At 47.3% G+C, this 17,307-nt stretch overlaps 1 protein-coding gene across 4 annotated transcripts in view; it reads right to left on the reverse strand.

Moving 5' to 3' along the window:
* The window catches only part of CLIP2 (CAP-Gly domain containing linker protein 2), an 81,901-nt gene extending 66,734 nt beyond the window's left edge, over window positions 1–15,167 (reverse strand). For 2 of the 4 annotated variants that reach the window (XR_012588280.1, XM_074594323.1), the window contains exon 1: window positions 14,615–14,921. The gene's annotated coding sequence lies outside the window, so the exon portion shown is untranslated. Of the gene's footprint in view, window positions 1–14,614; window positions 14,932–15,038 lie in introns of those variants that run through there. The other 2 variants (XM_074594322.1, XM_074594321.1) reach the window with 2 other exon arrangements.
* Window positions 15,168–17,307: the final 2,140 nt, after the last annotated feature.

The raw sequence follows: 17,307 nt of genomic DNA on the forward strand, positions 1-17,307 counted from the left end.
AGGGAGACAAGTAACAGAATCTGGAGGTGAGAAACATTGATCAGCCTGGTTCCTCCTATTTGTCAAGCCATCAGATGTCCCTCTCCCACCCACTCCATCTCACATGACACATTCTGCCCAGGGCTACCTTTGATTTTACAGACCAACTTGATTTCTAGCACTTCTGCTGGCAGGTGATGTGCTCTACCAAGAGAGCTCACCCCATCTCCATCCCCTTCAACATGAAGGTCTGCTCTCTTCACAATACTCCCTTCCTCCAAGATTCACACATCTCATCGCCTGGTCCTACCTTTTGGTTACAGGGTTTGATGCTGTACTTGCGATTAAGCAACCTGGGGATGCTGCTTCTTCCAGACAAAACATGATGGTTGGTTGAATCCACAACCGGGAATGGGGATTGGGGAAGCATGAAAGGTCACGGGGGAAGGATAAAACAGCAGTAGATAAGAATTTAAGCAGGGAAGGGTGACAGAAGAATAAAAATATTTTCTAGGTTTTCAGGCCTCCGTTAGAGGGAATCTCTGGATCCCCAGACTTTACAGCCAGAACCACATAAGCTTCAGGGAGACAGTGAATTTGGTCTGTTCCTCTATTTTGCTGCTCATCTATGGAGAGATAGGGAACTTCAGTTCATTCTACCTCCACTACTCACTGTCCCCAAAGATCAGCTGGCCACACAAGTCACAGGATATTGCGATATTCTGCTCCTTCTCAGCATAACTGGATTTTATTTTTTACACAGGGGGAAAGAACTAAGAGGAAATGCATTCCCACTGCATAAAGATTTTTGCCAGAAACCTTTATGCAAACACATTTGCTTTCAACATACTAATGCTGAAAAACAAACGAACTCCACAGGCTGCTAATTAAGCTACCCTCGGAACAGATAGCTTCTTTTATCCAGAAATACAATCAGCACAACCGGTTGATGGCCACACTCCCTGGGGGCTCCGCACCACACACCAGACTCAACAACTTCTGAAGTGCCACCCCACAGCACAGGCAGGCCCCACCGCGCGCCCCGCCACGCTCCGTTCATAGGGAAGTCCAGCGGGGGTTAACTCCCGTATCTAAAGTTCATTCTCAGCTCCAAGAGCTTCAGGGTGACCAAAGCCAGGAAACAGGGACAGCTGCCTTAGCGCCATCCTGCACACTCACTGTCACACAGGGAAATGAAGATGAACTCGAGTAAATTTTACTATGAATGCAGCTTGTTAGAAATACATAGATAAAACCAGACAGGATATAACTTGACACTGGCCCAGGTTGCCCAGAGAAGCTGTGGCTGCCCCATCCCTGGAGGGGTTCAAGGCCATGTTGGACGGGGCTTGGAGCAACCTGGGCTGGTGGGAGGTGTCCCTGCCCAGGGCAGGGGGTGGCACGAGACGATCTTTAAGATCCCTTCCAACTCTAACCATTCAACGACTGTATGAAAAATAAACATCTGGGACATTTTTAAAGAAGTCTGTGCCTGCTGGTAGGGACAGATACTCCTTCTCTGTCAGTAGTTTCTCCTCCACTTCAACATAAACACATTTGAGCAGATTTTTAAGAAGCTCTAAATGCCGAGCACACAGCTCTTCGGAATTACGCCATTAGGTCATCTTCACCACCCAGAGCAGCGCTGCCCTGAGCCATCCAAGTCCCACGTTATCGTCCAACTGAGCGATGCAGCTTTTGTGCTGCAGAAATATCCTCGGCCTGGGACACAGGCCAGTATCTCCACAGGGCACTGCCCTGCTCCATTAGAGATAACAACTCGCTCTGAGCTCCCGTATCGTACCCTCGGCATCCCAACAGGCTCTATTAACACAGCCCTTCTGAAAAATCTGGTTCCAGCAGCAGATGCTGAACAGAACACAGGCAAATATGATGCCGTGTGTGGCGTAAGAAACACATGAGCTATTTTCTTTTTCCTACTCCCTATATTACCTCCACAAGCTGTAAGCTCTGCCTTGCTGTATAACTTCATGGAAATGTTACTTTCTCCAGACACGCTGTAAAAATCCCCATCTGCCCCTGTGGATACTCCAGGGCCATGAGCTCTGCTTATTTTGTTTTTCTTCCTTTTCCAAGATGACACAGATTACAAGGATTTTCTAGATCTCCGCTAGATTGTCCCTGCAATCTTTTCATACTGGGATGAATGGTTCTGTCTGTTCCCACAACCAAGAAAAGCATCCCAGGAATGCACAATATGAAAGCCTGCTTCAAATGACCAAAACATTCTGTTCTCCATCTTTCCGTCAGAAAAGGGGACAGCTGGATCTGAGTTACCTAGGCTCAGATTCAAAAAGGACAACAGTTCTCAACTAAGTACAGATGTGCATCCAAAAAATACCTTTCAGCAGGAGCAACATCTCTGGTTATGCAAGTATCCACAACGTTGGCCAGGCATCAGAATAGCACGCATTAAAAGGAGAAAAAACAACTGGAGGTGCTTAGACTGCAGTTATTTCTCAAGTGTGGTAGAGGAATAACACAAAACAAGGGCTGGGAGCAAAAGCCTTTGTCAGTCTTGGCAATATATCTTATCCGCGAGTTTCTCTGCTTCAGCCATCCTTCCTACCCTCAACAAGGCACATGAGCACGTGCTTGCCACGTAGAATGCCATCCCATTCAAGATGGACATAAGCAACAGAGCAGACTCCCAAATTCAGCGCACGTCCCAGAAGAAAGCCCTCATGGCTATGTGCCAGTCCACAGATCTGTTCACCTCAACATATTGAGTGAAACAACCGCAAGACACAGGAACAGGTTTCCAGGCACCAGATTGAGTTGGCCTGAATCCCATCCTGGGCCTGGTGCTTCCTTCTGGATGGATCTAGATGCAAGAAGTGTCTACCCAACACGAAAGCCTCGGCAAGGCACAGGGACCTCATTGTGAGGGCAGACCCAAGTGGAATTTAGACCAGCTGCATCTGAATACTACTGCAACAGTTGTGTGTATACAATATTTTGTGGGGAAATAACTACCAATTCCTTAAAATTACATACATAATCAAAAAAGTGAGTACCAAAATCTAGGTTTCTAGTTTTCTAAATTCGGAATTCCACATGTAAGAAATGAAATTAGAAGTTTGTAGTCATGCGCACACCTTTCAGGATAAGGGCCCATAAAAAAAGATAAAGAACAGTATCTAGTTATCAGACTGAAGGAAATCAAGGTTATCATGTTGTACGGAAGTTTGATGATAAACAAAGACAATGCAGAGAAGCAGTAAAAACATTTACTTCTTTTAACAATCTTGACACATGCAAATAATCAGTAACTTCAACGCCAACTATTTGGATAGGGAAAGGTTTACACAATAAAGTCTCTGGTTTTACCTACTCTGTCTAAGATAACTTTTTGAGAGCAATTGTTTATACCTTTATTTAAAACACTATGCCAGCTTTCCTCATGTTCATACCAAGGATGAGGAACACCAGGGTTTGGGATGCAGCCCGACGGCAGCACATCGGCGAGTGGAGAGAACACAAGGGGAGTTCAGCCATTTTCAGGGCTATTGGAAGATGATGTGGAGGTGTGGCGCAATCCGCACAAAGACTCTTGCATTAGTAATAAAGACACAGCTTGGAAAGACCAGGAATTCTGTCTGCAGCTGCTCTGACAACTAATAACAGCGACTCCATACGGAGCAGTGGAAAGTGCATTTTACGCCTGCAAGGTAAATCCCCAACCTCTACAGGGAGGAGGAACAATCCCACACCACATGTAGCTGGGGAAGGTCCAACAGCACTTTGGTATTGATACATCCTTTGCATGCATGTTCAGGAGAGTCAAACATAAAGGAGGAACTTAATTTTCTACCCACGTTCTGTATTTTTATTTCAGAAAGAGTACAGAGCCTTAGGCAGGTTTTGGGGTTCGGTCCCCTAGCCTCTGTCATTTAAGAGTCTCTGGGACTCTGGACGAGAGCGAACCTCCCTTGGCTCAGCCCGAGAACAACCCCTGCTCCCCACAGACACACAGCTGCCCGTTCCAGCAATTCATACTCACACGCGTTGCACTCCCCGTGCAGCATCTTCCCAGGAAAACAGCATTACTGCTTGCAGAAACCTCCAGCATCAGGCACTGTAAATGCTGAAAACAATACCTGGAGCCCAACATCTCCCTGAAAACAAACCGCTAGAGAAGAATTTGGTCCACCGATAGCTGGAGGAGCTCTTCATTCACTCCAACAATAACCACACAGAATAAAAGCAAAAAGCTTTCAGTGCCAACTCTGGTATTCATTTATTAGGCCTTATACAAAACCTTTACTGGCCTAAAGATACTGAATTTTTTTTCTTTTTAAAGTTATGTGAAGTTATTTCAGCTCATGTTTCTGAGCATTTGGTTGCATCCCCTTCATATTTCCAAGCTTTTCTGCAACTTCCCTTCTCTGGGAAAATGAACTCATCAGGCAATAAAGCTCCATCTCCTGCAGCCATCCCTCTGGGATACGTTACTGCCCAACTGACCCCAAGCCAGAGGCAAGGGCAAGTAAAGATCTGGTGCCCCAGGCTCATGACCCCACAACATCGGCTGTGCTGCAAAGGCAGACCAGGGATTTGAGAACAGAATTTTGCCTTGAAATCAAAATCCAAAGGTCAGACTCAAACCTCTCAGCCTCCTGCAAAAGGAACAGGCAGTGAATCAGATCAACACAGAGGCAGGACTCGATAAAGCCAAACTGCAGCTTTGCTAATAGAGACAGAGATTATGCTGAGAAGGAAGGGCAATTTTATCTTTTAATTCCCTAAGACGTTCCATCCGATCCACGGTAATCGTACCATCGCCTTCTCACTTCTCCGATTAGTTACTCCTTCCAGCAAGCAATCAGAAACCCATTTCTGAAGCACATGGCAGATTAGGATTAAATCCTTTCCCTTAATTGCAGTACAGAGGAAATAAGATATGCTCATTCTTAATTAAGGTCAGCCTCCTCCCCCAAGAAAACCTTTCCTTCTCCCATAGAGGGAACGGAGGTAGAGTTCTACAGGAATGAAAGAAAGGAGCGTATTGCCTTCAGTCACATGGATCCTTCAGTTACAGAGGATCCCAGTATGCCCCATCAGCCATCACGGGTTTTCTTCTCCCTTGCAGCTGAAGAATTCACATTGGTTCTCCAGCCAGGAGAGTAGTCTCCCTCATATATCCGAAAGGTTCTTAACCTCTAAAAAAGCCTGTCTTTAGTTGTCTTTCTCACTCAGGTTTTATAATGCTTAGGGAAAACCTAGAGGCTTTTTACTTAAGAACTTAGATATTTTTTAAGCTAGTTCTAACCACTATGATAGACTAATCATCCCGTGATTTAGTTATAAAACAATGGTTATCAAAAGAAGAATGTACAAAAATATTCCATTGCACTCTAGCTAAAAACCACAGTGCAAAACCTGAGGCAAAAATGGGAGAAAAATGCCCAAAGGACATTCAAGGAAGTCATCATACACAAACTGGGGAGTAATTATGGGCTTGCTGATGAGCTCACGCTCCCCATGCTGGCAAAACGCCTACTGAAGACTGACAACAGCAGATAGCAACAATTCTGCACTAATTACAGAGCACAACTAGCTCTAATTTGTGGGAAAAATCCTGCAGATGATCTTGGATCTACACAAATTCCTGCTAAGGAATTCCTGTCCCCTGGCGACAGGGGACAGTGACCTACAGAAATATATAGGGGCACGACACCAAAATTGCACAGCTCACGTGGGAAGCAGATGGAATACACAGGGAGATTGCAGAACTGCCATCCTCCAGGTGAATTCAGACCTGATACAAAGGCTGTTCCATTCATGAAAGGTTTCTCTACAATTCAAAGGGCTTCAACAAAATCCAAGTTTCCTACTCACAGAAAGCGTTATTTGTCATGAAACAGTATCTGGAAAAGAAACAAGAGGAGAGCAGGCAGAGCACAGGAAAGGCAATGATACATGATAAACATATTGCATTAGAATAGCTTGGTATTTTACTATTGGAGAAACAATTTCTTTAATTAAATATGAGCGACACAATAACTCAGCCGTGCTACGCACCCCATGCAGAGCTGCAGAAGGATCTGAACTTTTGGAATTTCCTAGCTGTTGACTGCTCGATTTAGTGCAGCATTAAAGTTCATGCGGGCACTTAATCTGTCAATCACTGGAGCTCAGGTTAATGTATAGATTTTGATTTGTGCGCTTCTGTAATCTAACCTCTGCCCTGGACTTCAATTGTGAAACAACAACAGGACCCAGGTCTCTCCCACCCTGCTTTTTCCCCCTTTTTACAACCTACACCTGCAATGAAGACTTCTTTGCCAGCCAGCCCTGCTTTGCTGACTGTAACTGAAAGGCAGGAGCAACCAAGAGCTGAAAATAGGTAACAACTGCTCATGCTAGTTTTTTTCCCTCTTTCTCTTTGCACACTTAAGTTCTTTGAAACTAGGGATTTTGTTTTCATTTTCAGTGCAGTGTTATGACAGCCTGTCTGACGGTACAGCAGTTGTACCAGTTTAAATTTGCAGATTATTTGATTAAAAGACAGCAAAGACAATAAATAGGAGTGGAATGCAACATGTTTCTGGTGTAACAGAAAACACCTTGGGATGCACTGGCCATGCCACTGAAGCCCTCACTGTGCTCCCCTAATGCTGCTCAGTGTCTACACGCACTCCCAGGTGCACTAGGGTAAGTCATGATATTAATTGCATTTAGTGCAATTCCGCATGCAGTGGAGACCTCACCATTACAGCAGGAAGAAGAGCAAAGCCCGTCCCGGGCCATTGGTCCTCCAGGTCTGGCACAGAACGCCTTTGGAAGAGCCTCAATGCAAACAATGGCACATTAAGGGACGACTGACCCTGCTTCTCGCCAGGCTGCTGACGCTCAGGCAGGGATGCAGGATAGGAAGGGCTCACCCCGCACCTGGTGCAACCCCTCTCATTTAGTTATAAAGCTACCTTACAAGATTTTTTCATTCCTGCAGTTCAGCAGTGTTAGTTTCAGCCCTTCCGGGCTGGGAATGCTCCCCACCAGTTGCCAGCCCAGATTTCTTCAAGCCAACCTTCTGCCCACGTACCTGCTCTGCCCTTTGCACAACTCTGATGCTCTCCCACTGTGTCCAACCCCCATGCAACAGCTTTGCCCTTTCTCCGCCTTCACTATGTCATTTTGAACAAGCCGAGTTCTCCTTTGAGATGTCCCGAAATAGGAGACTCGACAATTCCTGGTTCATCTTAGCAGACCTTCTCTAAACCTCCATCACTTGGATTCAGTCTGGTTTAGACAGGGGCGCACTGCATCCCAGGCCGCGTCTCACTAGACCTTGGACAAACTCTGTGCCAAATACTATAAGCTAACACAATCTCGTTCCTTCAAACAAAGCAGTTGTTCCCAATGGCTGAAATGGTAACACCTCTCCATGCTCTGACTGTTCAGAGTTAGCTGAGACACAAGAGGAGGTAAGCTGGAAAGGAGATACAGACCATCGTCACATGGTTGAGATGCCACACTGACAGCCAGGACCCCTGCTTTCTTCTTCCGCAGTGGCCAGGAATCCCCTTGCCACAAAAAGAGGGACGACAATGGTACCAAGCTTGAAAATCAAAGGGTGGTACACCAGGAGGGTTACACCACTGGTACCTATTGAAAGATCCGAGATCACCAAGCCAAAGATGCTGCAGAGGAGCAAACCCACTCTCTCCCAGAGCACCAAGGCACTGTGTGTGCCGCATCCCCTCCACCCGCACTCAAGCATCCTGCTTCCCATCACCATGCTGGCAGCAGCAGAGCAATGCTGGATGCAGGTGTTCCCTGGAGCACCTTCCTCCTCCTCCCTGCTGGTTCACCAGCCTGCACTCAGCCTCCCACTTAAGAAGCAGACCCCTGGGCTACATGCACTAATTACTGCTTTCTCCTGCGGTTTCCACGGACCTCAGCTGACACCAACATATCTACACAACTCCCACCAGAACCCGTGGTGGAGACAGGGAGGCCAGTAATCTAGAAAGCTTGCTTTCAGCCAGCGTGTGTTAATCATGGAGTTTCCTACGTTACCACCGGCAACCCCAGTACAAAGGTGCTTAGCAAACCTAGGAGTTTGCATAGCTCACAAACCTATAGTATGAGAAGGTACATGTTTCTTATTTAAATTACATCCTTATCAATGACCAAAACCATAATCATTTTGGTGAGTTATATCAAATTGGATCTTATCTGTCAACATAGTTATGTTATTCCCTCCTGCCTTGCGGTTCTTCTCACCCACACCTTACCATCTGCCGGGCAGAGGCCGCAGAGAGAGAGATCTTAGCTCAAAGCCTCTAGGCACTGAGCCACACACTAAGCCACACCAGCACCGTAGGATGGCCACCTAGTACGTTACAGCAGAGGAGGTTAGAGATGACAGTTTCTAGGGGGTGATATAAGAAAACACCATCCCATGCAGTCAGATTGCAAGGCAGGTGGAGACTGAACGTGCCCAATGTGCTGCCCATGCTCCAGTGGGACTTGTTGGGCTGGTGAGGACATGAGATGCTGTCACAACAGGGATTGTGCACATCTGGGAACGGCTGTCAACCCCAGCCTCCTCCAGCAGCAGCAGAGACCTTGCAAGAGCTGTACCACTCCACAGCCTGGTTTTAATCAGCATTTCCAACTGTATGCTACCACACCATTGGGAAGTATACATGTGCTTGATGTATAGGTGCTGGCAGCCAAAAGGAACAGGACTGGTTAGATGGACTGGTGCTAAAATGGGATTTAATGTATCGTATCCCTGGAGATAAGGGCAATGCCGAAGGGATGAACCCAGCCTGTGTGCAGGTAGGCAGGACAGATGGATCAACCCACCACACTCCTGGAGTGGCACAGCATTACACGTTCTACAGAGCTTTACAGAGCCACCACGTGTCCCTAGATGCTCCTTCACTTCTTACAGAAATGGGTTGTTTCTGTAACACAAGTGTCATTAATCTCTTCTCTAATGCAGGCAAAACCACAGCCACGATTTTGTACGGAGATCAAGATACAACCTCATCTAGCCAGGCAAGTAGAAAGCAGTTACAAGCAGCAGCTTGAACATATTACAATGCAGAGTGTTGGCACGTGGTCTCTAATGCAAACAGGTCTTGTTTCAACCAAAAAGGAAGAACAAAAAACAAATTTTCACTGCTTCTAACACGGACAACCAAAGTTTCCAGCACCCTAAGGCAGTGTATACCATACCATTCCATGAACTTGAACCACATGATCACCCAAAAACATCCATCTGACTTTGACACTTCCACGTCCATGTCCTGGAAGTGCTCCCACACCTTTCTACCGTCTAGCCAACATGCTTGGAGGCGGGATTCAGAGATAAAAAGGGGAAAAGTGCTTGCAGATGCTTTGGAAACATCAAGATTAAGCTCACTGGAGGCATTGTTATTCTCAGTATAATTTACTGGAAATCTATATAAATACACAAACACATATAAACATAAATTTTGCCTATGGATGAGATTTAGCAAGTTCAAAAAGCTACTTTGTAGATCCCAGTAAAAGACTATATAAATGGACATGTAAAATATGAGCTGGGTAAGGCAAAACAGCTTCCTCTGCCTCAGCAACACATTCCACACGAGCCTGCCCTTCTGTGCCATATTGCCCATCATTAAATCTCCGTTAGGAATGGCCGGCAGACTGGTCATCAGCTAGAATGTCCCAGCCTCACCAGCTGGGAAACAGAAGATCAGAAGGGAAAAAGAAAAAAAAAAAACAAAACACTTCTTCAAGGTTGCAGGCTGACCTACTCCAGTTTGCACAGTAAGGATCTCAGTTATAAAACAAATAGCTAGAAGCTAAATATAGCTAAGGAGAAGACTTTAATCACCATGATAGGCCTCTTGTGGAGGGCTGACAGGAGCCACTGAGGCAGTATAGCACACAATATATAACAGTCAAATATGAGGCTAAAAAGCCCATTAAACACATCTAACGATGTAACTGCCTCTCCACGTCTTCCAGGAGAGGCCTCTTTTTCTAGGGAGGTTTGTTCCCCAGCCAGGAGGACATCCAGGGGACGCGCTTGCAGGTCGTGAATGGGAGTATTTGCAAGGGATGGGAAAATGCCGTTTGTTTCAACAGGCGGCTGCTTTTTGCGCCTGTCAGGATTACTGAAAAGTTTCCAGCACTAATTGGCGGACACAGAAGTTTTCAGAGCATGATGCAACAGATAAAGGGGGGATGAATACGTCAAAGGAAGAAAAAGAACAGAGCAGCCAGAGAAAACCTTTGTTAGTGACTATGCCAGAAGCTGGTGCCTTGGTTTGGAAGCTTTCCTCGCCCCTCTGGAGGATGTGCTGCAAGAAAAGTTCATGCTGCAAAAGAAATTGTTCTGATTTTGTCAATGAAACACCTTTATACAATAGCAGGCAGACACACAAAGTGACAATGACAACAAATAAGACAAAGGGGAAGACACACACTACACAGTTCTAACTGCAACATTAGTTCAAACTGTCCAGAGACACTGAAGAAACTCCCTCATTGGCCACACTATTCTTTAAAAAATAAATAAAAAAAAAATCTTCAAACCTCTGCCTTGAACAACAGAGATGAAAACAGACCTAACCTGGAACAGCCAGGTGGATCAGATGACCTCTTGAGGTTTCTGCGACCCCAAATTTTTGTGAAGTCCTTTCAGTGTAACCAATAGCCGTGTAGCCTTTACTACACAACACAAGTTATTCACCAAAATAAAATAGGATTAATTTTGACCAATAGCTCTAGCACATGCAATACAGTTTTATTTGCACTATCTTTTTAAAGGAATGGTGTGAGGCAGCACAGGAGAGGGATTAAAAAGCACTAAGAAGTGATTAAAAAGTTCCAAGATCCAAATACCCAACATCCACAGAGCATTTCATTCACAGACCTCAAAGGAGGTCAGAATTGCATCACCACTTTTGTACCTGGAAGGAACAGATACAGAGAAGGAAAAGATTTTTCCCAAGATTACTCAAAAAACAATGTCAGAGATAAATAGTTGCCTGACTCTATTAGGCATCACTATCTCTCTGAATATCCAGCACATCAAAGGACTTGGGAAGTCTTTCTGAAGTGTTTACTTTATAGACACAGAGTATGAATACTTTTCAAAAATAATGATTTGGCTTTCCCAGGCATAAACGGAGTTATCAAGGGAGTCAACATCAGAGTTCAGAACATTAGCACTCAAAATAAACCGAAGAAACTTCAGATTCCCTTTGTGCTCCGGCACAGATGGGGATGGGGAGACGGGGACTCCACTGCTGGCTCAGAATCTGCAGCAGGGCATGTCGCTAGTCCGTGCCACATTTCTCTACAACCGTCCAGGTGGGTAAACACTAGCATAATAAAAATAAATCACTGAAAGGAAAGTACCATCCGACTCAAATGCCAATTCAAGTCAGCATCATATTTTATTCCATCATAGTGAAGTCAAAAAATTTGAACTGTGACAAAAAAATATGACAATGCTTCGTTTTATTGCTTCACACATCTTTCTCTGCTTATGCTGCATCTGAAACAGCCACGGCTATTTCACAGACACAGCTTCACTCATTTAGAGGGAGATAACAAAACCAGTGCCACGGCATGGGAACAATTTCTTAAAAGTCTGATGCAGAAATATTGTGGGTTTGGGATTTTTTTTTTTAATAGGGTTTCTTTGTTTTGGTGGTTTTTTTTTTTCAGGAATAGCCGTAAGTATCGGTTTAAGGTGCCAGACTCAGAGTCACATGCAATGAAGTCATTTTTCCACTGGTAGCTACAGCAAGAGCTACTGCACAATCATATAAAAGCAAGCAATTAAATCCAACTACGAGGAGAGCAAATTTGCTTTGTCTCCTTTAGCATCGCAGTTCAACTAAGTACAGAAGACAAACATGGCACGCAGGGTCCTCAGCAGAGCAGGGGGAAATGCTCCGAGAGCATGGTGGTACTGCAGAAAAAGACTTTGTGCATCAATGCACTGACAGACTTTGGTGTTTCTGTGTTGGCATCAGCCACAGAGACAAGAACTTTCATGTGGGATGGGAAGGATGGCCACATGGAGAAGGCAGGATTAGAGCAGGACTCAGGAAGACCAAGGACAATGCCTTTCTCTAACCTGGGCTTTCTGGAGTGACCTTGGACAGTTTGTTGTCTTTATTCAGCAACTTACCTGATTTGGTTGTTTTAGAAAACCAACCAGTAAAACACAGCCCCAGTCTTGCTGGCGTCTGCCATCACCAGTACTATCAGCCAAGGTGCTCTCCCAGGCAAACACCACCTGAAATTCTACTGTAAATATCACAGGAACAGCGATCAAAGAACAACAGCCAGAGATTGTTGGCTAACTCAGCAATAGAGCAGCAGAAAAGCTGCTTTCTCGCCCCATGTCAGCAACTTCCTTCATCATTCTTGTGCTCAGACCCCTTGGGAGATGGAGGAGGAAACAGGTCACAAAGTATTTATAAATAATATTTATGAAAAAAATAGATATCTCTATAAATACCTATAGATATATTTATAAATACCTATAGATATCTCTATAAATACCTACAGTTATCTCTATAAATTGGATACTAGTGTCTAACATAGGTTAGCAACAAGTCATGTTCAGGTCTAGATACCTGTACCTGGGCTTCCCCAGAGCTTTAAAAGTATATAAACCTTGCCATGCACGGTATACACTCAGCAAAGCGGCACCGACACCATGTATCTGGGGGATTTAACTTGCTTTGTATATTGTCTCTTGTCCTCACCAGAATTATGACACACACACCCCAAATCTATTAATTTCCCCGAGTTTCATGGACAGAGGAAGAATTCTGATAAATAAAACCTCAATCAGGAGGAGGAATCTGTGCCATTACCCATTTTACCCACCCAGTAACACAAAAGAAGAACTGGCATGCATACCCTTACATAGCCACATCCCTTGATACTAGAAAATCCCCCTTTGGGTTCTTCATCGTTTCTTCTGCCACAGCGAAAGCACATGAGAAGAAAGAGGAAAGACACCAGGAACTGCTACTTACTGGAGTAAATTACGGCAGCCTCCAAGGCTAGAGGTGGCAGGAAGCCAAGCAGAAGAGCAGCACATACCAACCCTTCAGCAGATAATCCAGTCCATACTTATCCCAAGAGCATCTCCCAAAACACATAGGTTTTCCTGTAATTGTAGGTAGGCCTCACACTTAAGTGCTCCTGAGATGATTCCAGCACAGCTTCTCCCCATCGTGCCTATAATGGCTGGTTCTAACGTTTAACTTGTGGTTTGTCTCAGAGCTGAGCCTCTGAAGTGCTGTGCTCTCAGTGATATCTGGCAGGCACAGTGACACGTTTTCACGAGAACACAGCTGCTCGATCCAGACTCTCTCCTTCCTAGCCCTGGCAGGCTCTAACAGCAGGCAGGTAATTTCTTAAAATGCCAAATCCCAGAGACAGGTTTAAGAATGGTCAGCTGCACCGTGTTTAAAGCATCACCTCGCAGCAATGATGGGGCAGAACTGACCAGTGCTGATTAAAGGGGTTCTCTTGGAGCCCTGCTGGGTAGAGGGATGCTGCCTCACAGGCAGCAGGTCAGAGGCTACAGCCAACAAGCCTAGCCAGGCACCCCAAATATCTCTCTGTCCACACGCAGACCGATTCTTCTTAAATTGCAAGTCACCCTCAAAAAAATGTTTCTAGCCAACAGTAATGGATGGGCTAGTGAAACTCGACATCCATTCCAGCAGGATGAGCTTCTGAGATGAGGTTTGCAGGCCTACACGACTGATGCTCAACAGAGCAGCAAATAACACTCGATGCTGACACAGTGCTTTGTCTCCCAGCACTTCCCAAACGCCGCTGCAGCCTGCTGATACCCCGGAGATAACAACACGTGCCTCTGCCTCTGTCCCTGGATGTTTCCCAAACGAAGCATTTATTGGTTTGTACCGGGAGACGCGAGGGACAGGGACCTGCTCCATCCGCTCTGCCATTCACGCCCTGAGCGGTACGCAAATGCCAGCAGCCCAACCCAGCTGGGCCTTCCTCAGAGGCACATCTCCTTGCCACAGACAAAAACCCTCACCAAATCCTGCAGTGTGTAGCTCATGTCAATACCCGGCTCATTAAAGAGCAAAACACCAGGGAGGAGACCAAGACCGGCAAGCTGCCCAGCTTCCCAGAGACAAAAGAAAATTTTCCTCCCGTTTCAAACCCGAAACTCGCCAGGCACGGAGAGATCGGTGCTGCCACCCCCTCTCACCTCCATCCTCCCCGCATCAGGCCCCGCTTCCCCAGCGGCTCCCAGCCAGAGCCGGTCGCTGTCACCCCGCGGGTCCGTCCGCCACCAAACCCCCGCCCAGCAGCCCCCCACTCCCACCCCAGCTCCCTCCCCGCCACCGGTGGGGTGCCAAGGCAGCGGGGACCCGTCCCTCCCCGACCGAGGACAATGCCCTCCCGCGGCCGAGCGCCGGCAGCGGATGGCGGGGCTGACAGCGCCGCACACGCCCGCTCGCCCCGGGCTCTTCCCGCAACGCCTTCATTCATCCCTGCCTTTGTTGCCGGCGCGGCGTGGGCTCGCAGAGCCGCTCCCCCTGTCCCCGCAGTCCCCTCCCCGCGGTGTCCCCCCCCGTCCCGCGGTCCCCCTTACCCTCTCGCAGCCCGCCGGCGAGCGGAGCGGGAGCCTCCGTGCCGCCGCCGGCTGCAGCCCCTGGCAGGCGGCCGCCGTGCCACTCCCTGCGGGGCCGAGCCGGGACGAAGGGAGCTGGGCGGGACTGGCGGAGGAGGAGGAGGAGGAGGAGGAAGGATGAGGATGCTGGGGCCGGCGGCTCGCTCCCTCCCTCCTCCCAGCCGCCGCCAGCAGGGGCACGGCCGGGCCCTGCGGCCCGCGCGAACAAAGGGGCCGGGCCCAGGGCCACCCCGCGCCGAAATCCTCTTGGTTGCCGGGCGCCGGCGCCGCCGGAAGCCGGGTGGGAGGGTGGAAAGGCAGCGCGGAGGCTCCTCCCGGCTGCCTGCAGCCCTTAGCGCTCATTCCTTAAAAAGAAAAAAAAAAAAGGAATAATCACGAAGTTCACCTTTTGCTCGGCAGAGATACGGCCTCCCTTCCTCGCGGCTGTGGGTCTGGTCTCTAGAAAGAAGGAGCTCTCCAAGCACACCTGAATTTATGTGGTAGCAAATTTGATTAATATGGGAAGGGCAGGAGGAGCTGGAGGTGCTTCCTGGAAAAAAAAAAAAGGAGAGAGCCCTAATTACCAGGGATTTTCTAGGGAATGCAGCAAAGAGAAAGCACCTGCAGCCTTGGTAACTCGGTCATTCAAGGCCAGGAAGAGCGGGCTGAGTTGATAACCACCACAGGTCCTTCACCACCCCTCGGCTGGTAACGCCCGGAGCTGTACCCGGGCTGACACTGGATGGAGACATAACACGCCCATTAATTTGGACAGGAGTGGAAGTGCTTCCTACAAGGACCACGACTGTATCCAATATACTCTACCGACATCCCACATTCCCAAACAGGGGGTGATTTTGCCAATCAGACGCTATGGTGGGAGGCCCCGGGCCACACAGCAGCACAGGAAGGTCCCACCTGCCACCAGTCCTGACATTTGGTGCTGTGGCTCTGCTCCATACGCCCCGCCTGAGCCCAGGAAAGCACAGCAGAGATGCAAGTGGAGGAGATGCAGGCAGCAAAGCAGAGAAGAACAAAGCTGAGGTCAACTGAGCATCATCCAGAATGTGAGATTGGACAGGACAACCCAGCCCCACAACGCAGCCGCAAGATTCCTCATTTTCCATCTTGCCGAGGGGAAGCCAAAGCAAAGGGAAGGGAAAGTCAAAAATAGACCTGAAGCACCTGACTCGGACGCCTCTGCTTCGACTGTTGGTTCACTGTCTTTCGCTGATATTTTCCCAACATCCAAGCTCAAGTCATTGCTTTGCAGTTCTGGATACACAGTTTTTTGTCTCCTCTCTAATCCGCAGTTGCCTAGGGAGACGGTATGTCACCAGGAGAAGAGCTAGACGAGAAGGTGCCTGTTGAGCCAGGCTCTGGGCTCCAACAGGAGGTTTCGTTTCTCCATCCAGCTTCACGCCCGGCCTGCCAGCTCGGCCAGTTCATATCCTTCGTTCCAAGTTTCTTTCCGTATCAAAATGGCGATGGAGCAATGATGGTGACCTCCCTTTGCAAGTTCCAGAGGGACTATCGAGAAGTGTTACATGCATTTTGTAAGAAGGAGTGTAAATTTAAAGCAGTTTCGAAAAAAAAAAAATCCTCTTTAATGTTTTCAGGTGCTTCAGGGTAGGATTTCAAATCTGCTGTTGCTCAGAAGTTAAACCCTCTCATTTTTGATCAACAGCAACATTTTATGCTGTATCTTATATACATTAATTTGTTCTCATTACAAAAACTTCCATATAAATGTTTAATTTACAGCCCTACATCTACGTTATGACAGAGAAGGTCAGCAAGCCCAGGGTTCTATTTTGCCTGCCAATAGTCCGTGGTACATGCAGCTCGATGCCCTTTCCTGTGTTCAGTCTCGAATCGTTGCAGGACAGGGGCCCGGGACCGACACGCTGCGGTGCAAGCTGGCACCTTTCTCATCGCTGCTCTGTTTCAGCAGCAGCAGTCTTGGATTTTACAAGCAGTCGTCTTTTCTTCTTTAGAATTCAGTCATCCCAAGGGCTCTGTGTGCAAATAGTCATATATTGTAAGGACAATATATATTTTTTTATATATATATATTTACATATATTTACATTTTATGTTCCAACAGCGACTGGAGGCATCCTAGCCGCTGTGCCAGGCACCGCGCACTCCCTGGAGAAGAGACAGACCTGCACCACGGAGTCGGGTTTCCCTCGCGCGTTCTGCAGCGCTGATACAAAAGCCTGCTGGCTTCAATAAGATGAAGCTGGAAAAATTTCACAGCTCTTAAGTCACTTCCTTGAATCCTTTTGACAAATCTGCCTCTCTGACTAAACTTTCTCAGGGGAATTTCCAGGGAGAGAAGGAAAGATCATCCGAGGCCAGAGCACTCGTGGTGATGCGGCTGAAGTACCCCTAGACTTGAATTTGTGTCTTTGCCATTAAGCGCCGCCCCACAAAGCTATCCTTCAGCTTCTGTTGTACCTGCTTTTCACAAACAAAGCTTCAGGATGAAAATGAATGTTGAGACCCCATCATTCTGCAGAGCAGCACTACTACTTCCCGATAACTATTTATCATCGACAGGGCTGTGTGCAGGCAAACACCCCTGCACTGATGATCCCGGACACCAAGAAGCACAGGAGACACTTCAGCCTATGAATATATGAGGACCTGTCAACTCTACACAGGTGAGC

Source organism: Larus michahellis, chromosome 7 (assembly GCF_964199755.1).
Source record: "Larus michahellis chromosome 7, bLarMic1.1, whole genome shotgun sequence".
In the NCBI taxonomy this organism is placed as follows: Eukaryota; Metazoa; Chordata; class Aves; order Charadriiformes; family Laridae; genus Larus; species Larus michahellis.